Here is a 17,434-nt window from a genome sequence, read left to right on the forward strand (position 1 = left end):
TGTAAGACTCTTGTCATTGTTACTGACGCAATCTTCTCCTTTCTAGAATTGAAATGACCACGAGTTCTGCGCTGTACCTAGCATGTTTTTTTTTAAATAACTATATGTTTTAATATAATCCAATATAGCAAAGTATAGTAGTAGCTGTAAGACTCTTGTCATTGTTACTGACGCAATCTTCTCCTTTCTAGAATTGAAATGACCACGAGTTCTGCGCTGTACCTAGCATGTTTTTTTTTAAGTAGCTATATGTTTTAATATAATCCAATATAGCAAAGTATAGTAGTAGCTGTAAGACTCTTGTCATTGTTACTGACGCAATCTTCTCCTTTCTAGAATTGAAATGACCACGAGTTCTGCACTGTATCTAGCATGTTTGTTTAAGTAGCTATAAATGTTTTAATATAATCCAATATAGCAAAGTATAGTAGTAGCTGTAAGACTCTTGTCATTGTTACTGACGCAATCTTCTCCTTTCTAGAATTGAAATGACCACGAGTTCTGCACTGTATCTAGCATGTTTGTTTAAGTAGCTATAAATGTTTTAATATAATCCAATATAGCAAAGTATAGTAGTAGCTGTAAGACTCTTGTCATTGTTACTGACGCAATCTTCTCCTTTCTAGAATTGAAATGACCACGAGTTCTGCACTGTATCTAGCATGTTTGTTTAAGTAGCTATAAATGTTTTAATATAATCCAATATAGCAAAGTATAGTAGTAGCTGTAAGACTCTTGTCATTGTTACTGACGCAATCTTCTCCTTTCTAGAATTGAAATGACCACGAGTTCTGCACTGTATCTAGCATGTTTGTTTAAGTAGCTATAAATGTTTTAATATAATCCAATATAGCAAAGTATAGTAGTAGCTGTAAGACTCTTGTCATTGTTACTGACGCAATCTTCTCCTTTCTAGAATTGAAATGACCACGAGTTCTGCACTGTATCTAGCATGTTTGTTTAAGTAGCTATAAATGTTTTAATATAATCCAATATAGCAAAGTATAGTAGTAGCTGTAAGACTCTTGTCATTGTTACTGACGCAATCTTCTCCTTTCTATAATTGAAATGACCACGAGTTCTGCACTGCAGGTATCTAGCATGTTTTTTAAATCGAAATATCTTTAAGGTATGAACCGAGTAGTTCTAAATCTAAGTCACAAATCAGCCTAAGTCACTGTACTAGTCAAATGGTAAATTTAATTATTTTGAATGTGTTACACACGGAAGAGCTACGGTACAAAACAGGTTATAAGCTACCCATCTTCAATATTTTGGAGGTAACGACAATATTCATCATAACGACACACATTCGTATACATTTCATGACGAAGCGGGTTTTATTAATAAGCTATATCCTGTCCAGTAAATTAGATTGCAAAAACGTATTTTTGCATTACAAGTTATAACTGTGTTTTTTGTATATTCTATTATTATCCTTATTAAATGTCTGAGCACATTGACAGCGATGAAGACTGCGACTCTTCGACAGAAAAACATCAGCCAGGAGGTGAAGGAGGCTGTCTGTATACTTGAAACCAGCCTTGAACACGTCCTCCGACTTAGGACACCGTGGCAGTCATGTGGGGTGGTCTCGCGCTCGATACAGAAGCATCCCCTGTGCCCCGCATCTAAACGCCCAGCTCCAAGTCCTGCCGAGTCCGAGGTAGATAAAAAGAAGAAGGCGGAAGAACCAGTGGAGACGGACTCAGAGACCTGGTCCAGGGTCGCCGGGAAGAAGTCCAGGAAGAAACCGCCTCCCCAGCAACCTGAAGATCGAGCTGGCAAAAGGGAGGGTAAGCGAGGCACGATGAGATGGGCGTCGTAATCGAGGTCATTGAAGAAGACCCGTGCCGGGAAGTACAGTTCGAGGACTTTAGCTGTGCGCGTGACCTGGAGTGTGTGGTGATGGGCGGGAGGGGTGGTGGGGTAGCATTATGCGCTGCGTCCCGAAAACATTTCCTTTGACTCATGGTTAAAACCCTCCTTTCAGGAATCGTATTGGCCCAAATAACTCATCGCACTCGCCACAATCAATCTGTTTTGTGACAGTGCTGAGTGTAGCTTGTGCTTCGCTTTTACCGATAATGTCTGTTAAGTTAAAGTCAAAAGTCAAAAGCCTATTCATAGTCGGGCTCGCGAAATTGTGAATAATGTTTATACATTTATGAAGGAAGAGGCAGATCATCAAACTGTTAAAATTCCGTTGTCAAAGGCTCGCCAAAGAACTGCTGCAGCAACTGGAGTGTCAGAGCGAGTTGTGACTAAAATAAACAGTTAACTTAACAAGTTGAAGGTTAGTAACATGTGTGAGGCAAGTTTTACTACACCAAACAAAAACCGTCAACGACGTAGAATAGTTGACAATTTGCATGTTGAAGAACATCGAATACCGACTGCAAAACTTTTGAGGGAGGCGCTAAGGGACAAAATATATTTCCAGGGTTGTGAGAAAAGTTTTAGGTGTGTATTAAAGGACCTGGAATTTACTTGGAGAAGGACGGCAAACAATAGGAAATTATTAATTGAAAAGCCAGAAATCCGAGAGAAGAGGATAAACATACTTGAGAGCGTTGAAAAATTACAGGGAGCAAGGGCGCCCCATAATTTATTTAGACGAAACTTATATACTATCGTCTCACGTATCTAACCAAACTTGGTCAAATGGCTCAAATGAAGGGTTACACGTGCCGATTTCCAAGGGCAAGAGACTAACAATTATCCATGCGGATGGAGAGAAAGGGTTCTTGCCCAATGCTTTTACATGTTGGAAACAAGCAACCATAGTGGAGACTACCAAGACAATGTGAATGGGGACATTTTTATGAAGTGGATAAAGGAAAAAGTGTTATCGAATTTAGAACCAAATTCAGTACTGGTAGTCGATAACGCGCCCTACCATAACATACAAATTGATAAAGCTTCTACTTCAAAAAGTAGGAAGCAAGATATGAAGTTGTGGCTTTCAAAAAACGGAATACCATTCTGCGACGATATCCTTTTATCCTGAACTCTACAAACTTGTGCAGCTATATAAACCAAGGCATGTCCGGTACGCCTTGGACGAAACTGTTCAACTAGAGGGTCACGACATCTTACGACTTCCGCCCTACCACCCAGACCTCAATCCCATTGAGTTAATTTGGGCCGAAGTCAACATCATGTGGTTATGAGAAATACATCTTTCACTATGTATCAAGCTAAAGCTCTATGCGAAGACAAGATATCAAGTATGGGCGCAGAAGAGTGGTCAGTAAAGTGCAAGCACGTAGAGAAAATCGAAAGGGACTATGCAGCCGCAGAACCCCAGATTGACAATATTATAAAATCCCTTATTATATTAGTTGGTTCGGATACAGACAGCAGAAGAGGAGGACAACTTGAGTGGAATTGAAGAACTCCAATGAAAAAACAATCGTTTTAAGTAACATTTGTTATTAGAAAATTATATTCTAGCATTTAAATTAATTAAATATTATTGAAGTGATTGTAAATTAAATAATAATAGAATACCAAATAATAACAATAATAGGACTTATCCTTGTTTTTCAGTTGTTATATTGTTGTTTAACGTGTTTTTGAAAATAACGTATGTGTGAATAATAATCGGCAAATCGAAATCGTGAGTTTAAAGTCGTTAAAAGATTCTTGCGCCTTCATCTCAGCGGCTAGCACGTAAACGCAACCCGCCACACAGATAGCGTTCGTTTTTGAAAGGGTAGTATTAGGGCTGCACGAGCACAGCTAAATTCCTCCAACTGTATCGAAGGCCAATTCTCGTGGGCAGAAGATGGCAATTCTTACCCTGAATTCCAGAGATGCGGCAAAACTTCTAGCCGAGGGCTACATCAAGATTTGGTGGGTCTTATGTCGCATACGCGAAAAGCTCACGGCTTCCAGGTGTTTTAATGGCCTGGGTTTTGGTCATGTAGCCAATCGTTGCAGCAGTCCCGGCAGGAGCGGTATCCGCTACGAGTGCAGTGGCCAGGACCACGAGGCCAGTACTCGCACCGCCGCTGAGTCTTGCGTCCTTGTATTTTTCAATAGAATGTTAAGTGATTTTTTTGGGATCTCATTAAATTTGAAACGGCATGTATAAATAATATTATATTTAAAATAGTTTTTATAAATATTATACGTATGATTATGAGAATGTTGCATGCAGTGTTGCACTGTTACGAAACAATAATAAATTTGATTTGATTTGTGTTCGGAAGTAGGCTTAATGGGCGAACACGTGAAACATTCCGCTGGATCTACTCGCTGTGGGGCTTATAAACAAGCGCTACAGAAACTCAGCTCTCAGAAGAAATGGTAAGAGTTCTTCAGTGAGCATGCGGAGGAGCAAAACAGTAAACTATGCGCTGTACCGGTTTGCCTCTGAGCGAGGCTGTGACATCTCGCTTCTCAGTAAGCAATATCCAGAACCCTCGCCCCCCCCCCCGGAGTGGTTCTTGGATCATTCTGGCACTGAGTCAATCTGGATTCTTGACCTCGAAAGGTATCTGTCCAGGTAATCGGCTTCGTTCAGGCGAAGAACAGGGATTTCTCCTTCTATCGAATCCACCCATCGCGAACTTTCCTTGGACCATCGATTGTCTTGAGGATGAGATGAGGAACATCACCGACGAAGTCATTCTTTGTGGCGACTGACTCTTGAAGCCGCTACGTCGTACAAGTGGTGGTTACAATGTTCTATTCGTCGTCCAATCAAATGCAAATGTGTATTGTTCAAACGCACATACATGCTTAGAACATATAGTCTTTAAATATTTTTTACTATATAATATCAGAACTATTGATATACTATATAGTAGGCGTACATTTAATAAATATAATTACTTAAAATATTAATTGCTAGCATAAAACAATTTCATTAAATCTAAAAGTGATCGTCAACGCATTACTTAATAGCCTAGACCTAGGAGTTCCGCTCAGCAGCTCGTCCACCGAATGAAAAGTATGTTTTATCGAGTACTGCTTTAAATTGTTTGTAAAAGATACCTCAGTTGAAGAAGCCTGCAAACTATGAGGCAGAGCATTGAATATTTTGGGACCAACATATGACATGGATATTTTGAAGATGTTGCTGTGGTGATGCGGAATGTTAAGTATCTCTGTTTGTGGTGGGATGCAGGTGATTATGTGTAAGGAAAGATTGCAGGTGTTTTAATGTAAACATCGAAACAGAAAATATACACAATGGAGATAAAGTCAAAAAGACGGTTTCATTAGTGAACACCGCCCGACAACTGTCACGACTACCCAGGACACATATCACTCAAACAGGTTTTTGTAGTTTAAAACCCTCCTAACAGAGTTGACTGAGGATGTTCCCCAAAATATCAGCCCATACGTGAGAATAGGAAAAATTATCTAAGTGTTTTCCACTTACAAATGTGGACAAATAACTCAATGAATACATACAGGCAATTAGTTTTTGACACACACTTCGCCTCTAATAAAGTCATTTTTCATTTCATTTCATTAATATTATGTTTTGACTAATCCAAGTTTAACCAATCAACATAGAGTCCTAAAACATACAGATTTTGATTCCTGAACAAGATTACTATCAATCAAGAAAGCCTCACTACATCTATTACTTTTGGGCCTGAAATGTATTATTGTGTTTTTTCAGTGTTTAAAAATAAATCATTCGAAGAAAACCATGACATGACACTATTATTTAAGTTGAAGACAGTTCCGTTGCGAGGATGTAAAATGATTCCGCTTGGATAATGACACTAGTGTCGTAAGCGTATTAAATAAAATGGCCATCGATGAATTTGTTAATGTCATTTACATACACAATAAACAAAAGAGAGCCAAGTATAGAACCTTGGGAAACACCAACCGTGACAGGCAAACAGCTAGATTCACCCCGGCCATTTTTATTGGGAATTGCAACATATTAAGAACGACCAGTAACATAAGAATAAAACCACTAAGAGGTTCACCTCTTGTATATCAGTTGTATTTCAAGTACATAAACACTGTAGTAAACACACCGAGATAAGTCGCTAATTAGATGAACCCAATTTATTCTCTGTTTATATTTATGTTTATTATGTAAATAAATTTTGTATTTCTTTTTTACTCTATTGGAACAATAATAAACTGACTCCAGCCCCAAACATTACGAGCCCGTTGCAGTCGTCAAACCGACTATTAGGCATTAGCTTCTAGAGCGGAAACGGGTCCGTTCAATGCACCTGTACTCCATACCTCTAGCGCTCTTGCTTGTCGTGGGACAGGATTGGCCACTCACACTTTACAAGCGGCGCGCCATAACCACTAACAGTCTATGTGTAGGTTAGGTTATGTTTGTCTGTGACACAACCGAGTATTAGTTCCTAGAGCAGAAACGGGTCCGTTCAATACACCTGTACTCCATACCTCCATACCTCGAGCGCTCTTGCATGTCGGGGGACAGGATTGGCCACTCTTACACTTTACAAGTGGCGCACCATAACCACTAACAGTCTATGTGTAGGTTAGGTTATGTTTGTCTGTGACACAACCGACTACAGCCTGCTGGGAATTACCGCTTTCGCGGCTTGTGGGTTTGAAACTGTACTAGAAATATATTCGTATTCGTGATTCTTGTGGTAGTAATCAAACATCACTGTAGTGTAAAATCGGCATTATTGTCGGTTGTAGTAGCTATTTTAATGTAATACATTTTTTCAATTTCAAACAACAAATATCTATAGCTCATTTTTTAAAAATAATGACTGAGGCCGGAGCCCGGATCCTCTGAGTTCGCAGGCCCCCCCACAACATGTGGCGGCCCTAGAAAGATAATTACGTGTCACAGCCGGGTTTGCGGTCTACAAAACAGAAGACATTCATTCAAGTGCACTGAGAATAACTCACACAATAGGACATACGTGCGAGTCACAGTCGACTTGCTGACTGCAAACTCGCGTTGCTCTCATGATTGTCGGTGGGGGTTCAGAAAATAACTCACACAATAGGACATACGTGCGAGTCACAGTCGACTTGCTGACTGCAAACTCGCGTTGCTCTCATGATTGTCGGTGGGGGTTCAGAAAATAACTCACACAATAGGACATACGTGCGAGTCACAGTCGACTTGCTGACTGCAAACTCGCGTTGCTCTCATGATTGTCGGTGGGGGTTCAGAAAATAACTCACACAATAGGACATACGTGCGAGTCACAGTCGACTTGCTGGCTGCAAACTCGCGTTGCTCTCATGATTGTCGGTGGGGGTTCAGAAAATAACTCACACAATAGGACATACGTGCGAGTCACAGTCGACTTGCTGACTGCAAACTCGCGTTGCTCTCATGATTGTCGGTGGGGGTTCAGAAAATAACTCACACAATAGGACATACGTGCGAGTCACAGTCGACTTGCTGACTGCAAACTCGCGTTGCTCTCATGATTGTCGGTGGGGGTTCAGAAAATAACTCACACAATAGGACATACGTGCGAGTCACAGTCGACTTGCTGACTGCAAACTCGCGTTGCTCTCATGATTGTCGGTGGGGGTTCAGAAAATAACTCACACAATAGGACATACGTGCGAGTCACAGTCGACTTGCTGGCTGCAAACTCGCGTTGCTCTCATGATTGTCGGTGGGGGTTCAGAAAATAACTCACACAATAGGACATACGTGCGAGTCACAGTCGACTTGCTGACTGCAAACTCGCGTTGCTCTCATGATTGTCGGTGGGGGTTCAGAAAATAACTCACACAATAGGACATACGTGCGAGTCACAGTCGACTTGCTGACTGCAAACTCGCGTTGCTCTCATGATTGTCGGTGGGGGTTCAGAAAATAACGTGTTTATGTAATATACTATTACAAATAAAAGGATAAAGTAATTATTCATATATCACTGAAGTCAGAATTCACAATTAATGTGTTTCTATACCGTATTTTCAACTTTAACATATTCTCATTCTTATACAAGGAATTATAGATGTCCGAACCATGATTGTTATTAAACAAAAATTGAATTGCTCTAAAACAAAAATGTATATCTCTATGTGACGATTATTTATAGAGTATTATGTTCATATCCCACATAATATCATTTACAATAATTAAGATTTTATTGGCAACATATATATAAAAACAACTTATTGATTGACATGGTGTCATGCTCGATTGTGAGTTAGAACGCCTTCATTTAATACCTGCTATTTGATTACATAAGTGTACCAATATTGTATAAAAGGGTTTGAAGGCACTAATCAACCCACTCTGACGATTTTTGTGAAGTATCTGATGAGGACAGCTCTGCTGTTGAAGGGCTCGGTATAATTATTGGTTTGCTTGTTATTATAAATTAAGTGATATTTGATATAAAAGGATAACCAATACAAGCTACGTCTTCAATATATTCTCCATTGCTTGTTTTTGGGGCAGACATGAATGTCGTGTCTCCTGCTGCACATTACACAGTTTGCAGTTTATTTTTATTCTATATCATCCTTGTCATTACAATGCTTTTTTTAATTAAGATTTCCTTGTTTATATAAACTGCTTGTGATGTGTGATCAGAAAGACTTAACTTTAAAGTTTTTAATTTTATTATAACAATATCAATATACGACTTTCTCAATCTAGTAATTCTGGTTCCCTCTTTAAAACATTGGTTTGAGTTTCCTTATGATTTTTTAATAAATTGATATTTAAATATCAAATTATATGAATTTGTTTTATTTATTTTTAACGGAACTAGATGTCAGTCAACGCTAACAGATACTATTGAATGCAGAATTGAGTTGGAAAAATATCTACGAATGCAAACGATCTACCTTATTAATTAAACTTTGTATATTCATTTTAATTATAAAATAAGCTAATTATTTTACAGTCATGTCGACTCTCTACACATAACAGATCATGTACATACTGTTTAGTGCATTTAGTCACTGTTTACACTGGTATTGGTCAAATACAAACTATCAGCTCCACCACCATCATCCAGATAACTCCTAACCTTATTCAAGGGACTGACATCTCCAGATCTGCCAGGAATTTAAAATATGCATTTGTTGTCGTAGGCATGTCTGGGAAGTCTGTGAGATCGTTTAGCGAACTGTAAGGTCCTGTGACATTTGAGCCACTAAAGTAGATAGACCTCTCCAAGGCAGCAATCAGCTGGAGTGTTAGTTATGTTCTGATTCTGCACTGAGACCAAATGTTGCAGGGAAATGATGAACTCGGTGTGTGTGTCCATTAAACAAAATTCTTTTAGCATAAGGTTCCTGTCTGGCGACAGTCTTTATATTTGCTCCAGCGTTCATTTGAACATTGACTATTTTTTATGAAAAATCCTTAGGTGATTCTTTGTCATGGACCATCATATGGGGTAGCAGAGGTTTCTATTTGAAAAATCTTATTGGAGTAGTGCAAAGGCGTTTGGTAATTATCAGATGTTGGTTTCATTTTTTATTCAGGCTTAGTCACAAAACCATAAACGTTGTTGAAACCTCAGATGTCTGATGTGTCAGGTTACTGTTCACAAATTCAGAATGGAGGAATGGTCTACCAGAATGTTTTCTAAAACTGACTGCAACACCTGCACTCGTGTTTTGAGAGTTACTTACATCAGCCGAATTCTAGTGAGAGAAGGCGCTGGTTTTACACTTCTTAAAATGTTTAATTTCATCATCTTTATTTTTATCTACATTTATCATGTGCCATTTTTCTGGTATTGAGTATATTACATTTTAGTATGTGTTAGTTTTTTAAATGAATTTGTTTATTTTCCAAATTAATAATTTTTGCTTAGGTAGTCAAGATGTATTCCTGATGCATCATAACATTAGTCAGATAAGCCCGTCAGATCCAGAAACAGAGTGGAATAGCCTATGTATATGTGTATAGCTGTGTTAGCTCTCATGAATCTGTATTAATTTGGTGCTAAAAGCCAAATCACACCTGATTAGTATTGTACCAGTTAGGATTTTACATTGCCTGTGAGCCATCACTGCGTATCTTTAGACATGTGGTTTTTTTCATTGTATATGCCATTTGCACCTGAAATAATTAGTAAGACAAAGTTGTTTTTATAAGATCAATGTGATGAGCTCCACTCATTACATAACTTTTCATGCACAGTGTTGAGTTTATATTCTCAAAATTAAAGCCCAAGTGTCCGACATGTTTGTCACTCAAATTTGTCAACATGGCAACTTTCTCTGCTGTTTTATTATTTCCTGGTCAATACATTTATGAAATTTTTAGTTAGTTTTTTTTTAACTTTTAGTATTGACACTTTTTTTAAATAAAGCATCATACATCAAACTGCATTTGTTTTTATGACCGTTTTATGTACTTTTTCATGATAAGTCTGAGAGTTATTGTTAACTACAATTTCTGGTTACTAGGCAGTGAAGATATTGCACTTAGTCCTGTGCTACAGGATATTCTGGATGGATAAAGCCTCCAGTTAAGGAAGGGTTTTGGGCAATATCCCAGTCATATCTTTAAAAAAAAAGGCTCACCCCTGTTCCCCATTGTAGATGGTTGGTCGGTAAATGCAGACCTATTGTGACCTGTATTCTGTAGTTACCTAAGTGCACGTTTTAGAGTTAGTGAAGTTAACGCATGCACAACATGGTGGTTGTGATTCCTGATTTAAATAAAAGTCGGAAAAATCCTGTTTCTTTCACGATCCTTCCATCGGCAAAAACTTCAAACAAAGAAATACTTTGTTGATGGGTTGAAAAATTTGGAAACTCGTTGAACTAAGTGTTATAGCCTTGCAAAGAGACTATGTTGAGAAGTAAAGTGAGTTTTTGCCTTCAATAAAACAATATTTTATTCTATGTTTACCAGACTTATGAAACCACCCTCGTAGACGTGTTGCAGGCCCCGCTAAAATTGTTTGACAAAACCAGTCTGAGCACGGGCCTGGTTGTCTTTTATTCACTTCTTATTTCATTAGTTAATGAGACTGAATTGAATTGAACTCAAAATTTTGAATTTTCTTGAATCAATGTAAATTTACTTTCAAAACCAATACAAAACAAGCTAATACTTTTTACAGAAATAGAGATCAATTGTAAACGTTCAACATCAATTCCTCCATTTAAAGAAATCACAGCTATGGATAATTGGGACTCTTACTATCTTTGTTTGGAACTATGGTTTCTTGTTTATGATGTTGAGCCTGGAGACCAAAAACCTGCTTTCTTTTTGTCACGAGTTGATTCTGAGATGAACAATTCATTTCAGGAGCTGTTTGGTGTTAGTGATGTTGGCAATAAATGGTTTGAGGACATAGTAAAAAAAAATTCTCTGAATATTATAAATCTCATATTTATGTTTTGGGCTCAAGGTACATATTTTTAGCTATGAAGCCTGGTCAAGCAAACTTGGAATGGATTGCAGAGTTAAATGGGGTCGCTCATGAGTTTGTTTGTTCCAAAACGGATTGTAAATAATCATCGGTAGAAGACAGTACTAGGAATGTCATAGTTTTGCTTACACCCCACAATTGATTATGTCCGGCGCTAGACCCATCATTACAAGAGACCCTATAACTTATGAGGACTATACAAGCCGCCAGGCACATTATTACAGGCAATGCTATTATTCCTCAATTTGAATTGTTCACTATTTCATCTAGAAGAATGGAAAATCGTTTACTCACAAGAAATCCTTTGATAAACTTGACTTTGCACTAATTCAACTGACTCTAAGCACACATCTGCTTATTAACCTGGCTCAGAGTCAGTTCTTCTTCAATTGGCTCTATCAATGCAGGTTAACATTTTTGTAACTGATTACCGAAAAGTTGTCCATCTTGTTACAAAAATCACCTTAGGCACCATTTTGTTTAGTCATGTGCAACTTGATGATTGGCTTAGACACTTATAAAAGACTGGGAAGACCTTCCATATAAATGCTACAAGGCTAGTATCGTATAATTCTAGTGACAGATGCTTCTTCATACGGTATAAGTATTCTTCTGAGTAAAAAATTCCATCAGTATTTATATGGAAGGTCATTTGAGCTAATTACAAATCACATGTCCCTTGTTTCTGTCTTCTATCCGATAATAAACTGCCTTTGTATACATTAGCTGGAATGACTTAAATTATGATGCATGTGTACATTAATGAGTGCTTATCTCTCTAGTTTTTTTCAGAGTTTTCTTAGCAAGTTTCAATTTTCAAACATTACACCATAAGTATCAAGCTAATATGCAAACGTAAATTTTTATTTTGTATAAGGATTGAAATAGCTAATTAATAAATAATTACTACTTACTTTTTCAACAATCTCAAGCACATGTTTGTTATGCATACCTAAAACTGGAATTTTTTGTTGGATAGATATTTTGAACAGGAGAATAGTATTTTGCTTCACAATTATAGATTGTCGATTGTTGATAGCTGCTGTTCATCATTATATAACTCAGTCTTCCTGTGGCAGGTGTACAGTGGCTAGCTGTGTATTAGTGAATGGTCAATTATCTCTGACTGAGTCTGTATTAACTCTGAACTTTAGTGACAAATTATGAAATTATGCATATCTAATTAATTACAGAAGCAAACAACATTGGATACAAGAAAAACACTTTGTAATTATTAAATGTTAAACGCCGAAATAAACATTTATATAGACTGACAAATTAAATCAGCCGGGTGACCTTGTAGTAGCCAAGTAGTCAAGTTAAAGGGACATGCTGCATGGCCAGCTGTGATTGAAAATGTAGAGAAAAGAGTAAAGTCTTTTATTTTCAATGTAATTTTGTATGGTTCTAAAGACAGAGGAATTTGTAGATTGAGCGAATTGTCCAGCTAAGCAGAACAAAAACACAAGATTTTACAGGAGAAAAAGATGAAAAATGACGTTTATGCTCCAGCACTAAAAGAAATTGAGGATGTTTGAAAATCAAGCATAAAACAAAGTACAATAAAAGTTTACTAGTTTTTCTCCTAAGAAAAAACACTTCAGATTTGTTGCTTACTCGACCACCTCCCAGTAGTTGTCTATTCACACCTAAACATAACACTAATGAATGTCAGGATGTTGAGACTCTAAACATGCAAACAAGTACTTCCAATAAACTTTCAATCTGCATGTCAATGGAATCAAAATATATTACTGATGACTCTATAGAGTTGTACTGGAATATGTTTACGTCTAAAGTACTCAAAAGGGAAATACTGTTGAGGAATCCTTAACAACACAAGCTATTAAATGTCTGGAACACACTCATGTTTTTGTACAGCCTCATCAAATTGGGAATAGGTCTTGGAGGAGGTGATCGGGGGGGGGGGGGCAGCTGGTTTTCCCAACTATTTTTGAACTTATTTAAATGCAATTTAGCTAAATTTAAGATAGAGAGGTTCAGTTTTATATTGGTAGGTGTTTATAGAATACCTCAATTTAACAATAAAGAATTTTTACATAGGTCAAACTCTCATATAATTTCTTGTAGGAAAAGAGAAATATTTAATCATTACAGGAGATTTTAATGTTAACATATCAGGTGAATCTAAAGAGCCAAAGAAACTTAAAAGCATATTGGAGTGAATTACTTAATTGATTTTCCGACTAGAGTGGCATCAACCTGTACAGATACATGGTACCAAATCCTGTATAGACAATTTACTGATAAATATTAATATTGAAATTAAAGTTTCTGGCATTACAACGTGTTTATAAGATCATGAAAAATGCTTGAAGTTCTGCAAAGCCAAGTAAAAAACCAAAAAGCCATGACCTATTTTGGAAGAATATTCTCACCTAACAATATGGTACTTTTTAAATCTCTATTGGAAAACGTAACCTGGTATTCAGTATTTTATTCTCGATTTAATGAGAAGTATGATTGCTTTACAGTATCTTCAGAAAATATTTTAATCTCTGTTTTCCCATTACATAAATTAAAAATACATAAAATATTAACAAGACATCAATTACACATAAAGAAAAAAAAAGAAAAAAATAAAGTAGTTGAAAAGGGAATCTTGTCTTAAAATCTCAAAACATTAATTTATTAGTGATCCACCTCTTATTGCTAACTCCTTTAATGATTATTTTATAAATGTGATAGATACACTGTTACAAGACCTTCCTTCAATAGAGCCAGAACATAAAAACAAGAATACCAGCATACATTTTTCTAAATTTCAATGTCCACCTCTGAAACCAAATTGAAATAAATTTTAGACTCGCTTAAAAATAAATCATCATCTGCTTATGATGGAATTCCAGTAAAATCGATAAAATTTGTAAAGCATTCCTTAATTAAACCATTATTACATCCAACACATTCTTCTCTTGTTACAGGCATATTTCCTGAAAAAATTTCAAAGGTTATCCCAGTCTTAAAAAAAGGGTCAGTAACAAATATTCAAAATTATCATCCTATTTCCATTTTACTTTGATTTTCAACAATTGTTGAAAGAATCAAGTATCATTGATTAGTTAAACATCTAGAAGTAAATAATCTTAATGGCACAGAACAACAAAGATTTAGAAATATAAATTAACTATAACTGAATCGATAGAGTTATAGAGTCTGTAGACGATAAGCGACGTGTAACAGGAATATTCATGGATCTACCCAATCGGGTACATGATGGCAGTTTACCTGATGGGGTACACGCCATCGTGAATGTGTTAACAGATTTATTAACATTTTATGTTGGTATCATAATGGAATGTATAGTACTGCTAAGAAATACAATCTGGCTGTTGGATTTTGCCAAGTTAACTTTTTTGTGAATGTATATGTCAGAAGCTATTCATTATGACAGTCACATCTGAGTGCACACATGGCCTGAGAAGTGTAGAGTTCTGAACTATTACACCTATACATTTCCACAAGATACCATCACAGATGTCACGATATACCAATACTCAATAGTAGCCTACAGATGGGCAAAGAGATCTTGCATCAAACACTAACTGGGACGAGATTAAAGAATTAAAGTGTATTAATGAAATGACCGATAAACTGACAAAAGTTATAATAAATATCTTTGACATATGTGTTCCGTTAGTTAGAAAGCGTGTCACTAAAGATAGAGCACCATGGCGTGACGATTACATAAAAAGACTAACCGTAACGAAAAATAAATTGAGGAACGATTATGTAAAAACAAAATGCCCCACCATTAAGCAATCTTATTGCAAATTGAGAAATAATTTAAACAATGCCATAATGCTTGCAAAGAAAAATTATTAAAAAAAAATTTAGATCTGAAAAATCCTAAAGCTTTCTGGAAGGCGATGCGAAGAGAAGGAGCGATGAATACTGGTCAAGATAATACGAATACCTGCAAAATAACTCCAGATGTATTGAACACTTACTTTGCTCAAATGGGTGCAGGAAACACCTCAAGTACAGATATGCTTAATTTTTATAAAAATAACTCACACAGTGAAACCAGGAGTGATTTTAAATTTAGGCAAGTGAGTGAGTATGAAATAAGACAAGTAATAAACAGCATTTCTTCATCAGCTTTCGGAGTAGATGGTATATCCATCCATATGGTGAAAGGCTTAAGTCCATATTGTTCTGGAGTAATTACTCACCTTATCAATAAATCACTGATGGATGGTTGTTATCCGACGGCATGGAAGAAAAGCGTCGTGGTTCCGCTCCCCAAGGTACCAAATGCTTCTACTGCCTCTCAGTTTAGACCTATTTCTTTACTCCCAACTATATCAAAGGTGATGGAAAAGGTCGTGACAGAACAAATTATTTCATATATTGAAAATGAGAAAATCGTGTCCGAAACACAGTCAGGATTCAGGAGAGGCTTCAGCACTTGCTCTGCACTTTTAAATATGGTCGATGAAGTCTGCAGGGCCAGAAATAACAAAATGTGCAGTGTCGTAGCTGCCCTGGACTACAGACAAGCCTTTGATTCGGTAAATCATGATGTCTTACTAGCAAAGTTGAAGTTTTACGGGTTCGATGATTTGTCTCTGAGGTGGTTTTCATCGTATTTGAGAGGCAGGTCTCAAGTGACAAAGGTTGATGGTCGGTTTTCAGAATGGTTACCTAAAGCTGTAGGAGTTCCCCAGGGGAGTTGTTTGGGGCCAATTCTGTTTATTTTGTATGTTGCAGGTTTGGACAGCCAGTTAAATTTCTGTTCATTGCATGCCTATGCAGATGATTGTCAACTCTTGCTATCTTACCATCCCTCAGAGGCAAACGAGGCTTGTATTCAGCTGAGAAATGATTTGTTAGCAGTTAGTAAATGGTCAGAAGATCACGGTCTCAGGCTGAACCCTGAAAAGTGCTCGGTCATGCACTTTGGTAAACAGACCCTAAATGCTGATATGGGAAATATTTCGCTCAATAGTGTTGATTTATTAAGGTGTGATAGGCTGAAGATTCTTGGAGTCAGCATAGACTCGGAGCTTACTTTCAATAGCCAGATTGAGTTGATACATCGTAGAGTTATGTGCAAACTTAGGATGCTTTACAGGCTGAAGAATATTCTTCCCGAGGCTGCAAAGTTGCAACTTGTGCAGGCCCTTATTTTCCCTATAATTGAATATTCACTTCCCGTGTTTGGTTACAGCTTGAGTCAGGAACAACTTACAATTCTTCATAGGCTCCAAAACTGTGCAGTAAGGTTTGTTTACAATATTCGTAAATTTGACCATATTACAAGTTACCGCCGGAAAGCAAGTGTGTTAACTATTAAGGAGATTTGTAGGAGACAAACTGTCACCATTGTCCACAAGGTTCTTGACACTGGTAGACCTGCGTACCTGAACAAAAGATTGATGTTGCGGTTGGCGGTCAGGGAATGTCATACTCGGCAGGACGCCATGCTGCAACTGCCGAGGGTTCACCTGGAGAGGGGCAAGAGGGGATTCTCGAACTTTGGACCCAAGGAATACAATGCCCTACCACCTGCTGTTAAAACCCTACCCTTAAGTAGTTTTAAAAGGAAGTTAAAAGAAATTAACTTAAGTTATTAGGTAGCCACTTATGTATACTTTATTTTATGCTGTTTCAGCTTATTATGTAATTGACCTGAGTTAATTTGAAAAGCAGTTTGTAAATACTGAAATTCGCTTGAAAATAAAGTCATTATTTATTTATTTTTAAAAAGATCTGCGCACGCGGCTGAGGGTCTACTATCCATCCACGAAACATTGACCTCACCTACGCGCTGTCATTCTGCGATTGATTTAAAGGAACTGAACTATCGGAACAATTTTTATTTTAATATAACCACGAGACTGAATAAATCAATAAATATTCCAGTTCTTACCTCTTAGGCCACGAGCATACCGAAGGATGGGCTCTAAGAGAAAGCCCAATGTTCTTAAAAAAGACGCATCTCTCCCTTGCCGGCCCGTGGGTGCAGATCCCTCGGCCCATCTGTACAACAATAACTGCTGCACTCCCAACGGCCACATACTGGACCCAGATGGCAGAAGAATGGCATAATGGTCATTTAC

The sequence above is a fragment of the Homalodisca vitripennis genome, chromosome 2 (genome assembly GCF_021130785.1).
Source record: "Homalodisca vitripennis isolate AUS2020 chromosome 2, UT_GWSS_2.1, whole genome shotgun sequence".
NCBI lineage: Eukaryota > Metazoa > Arthropoda > Insecta > Hemiptera > Cicadellidae > Homalodisca > Homalodisca vitripennis.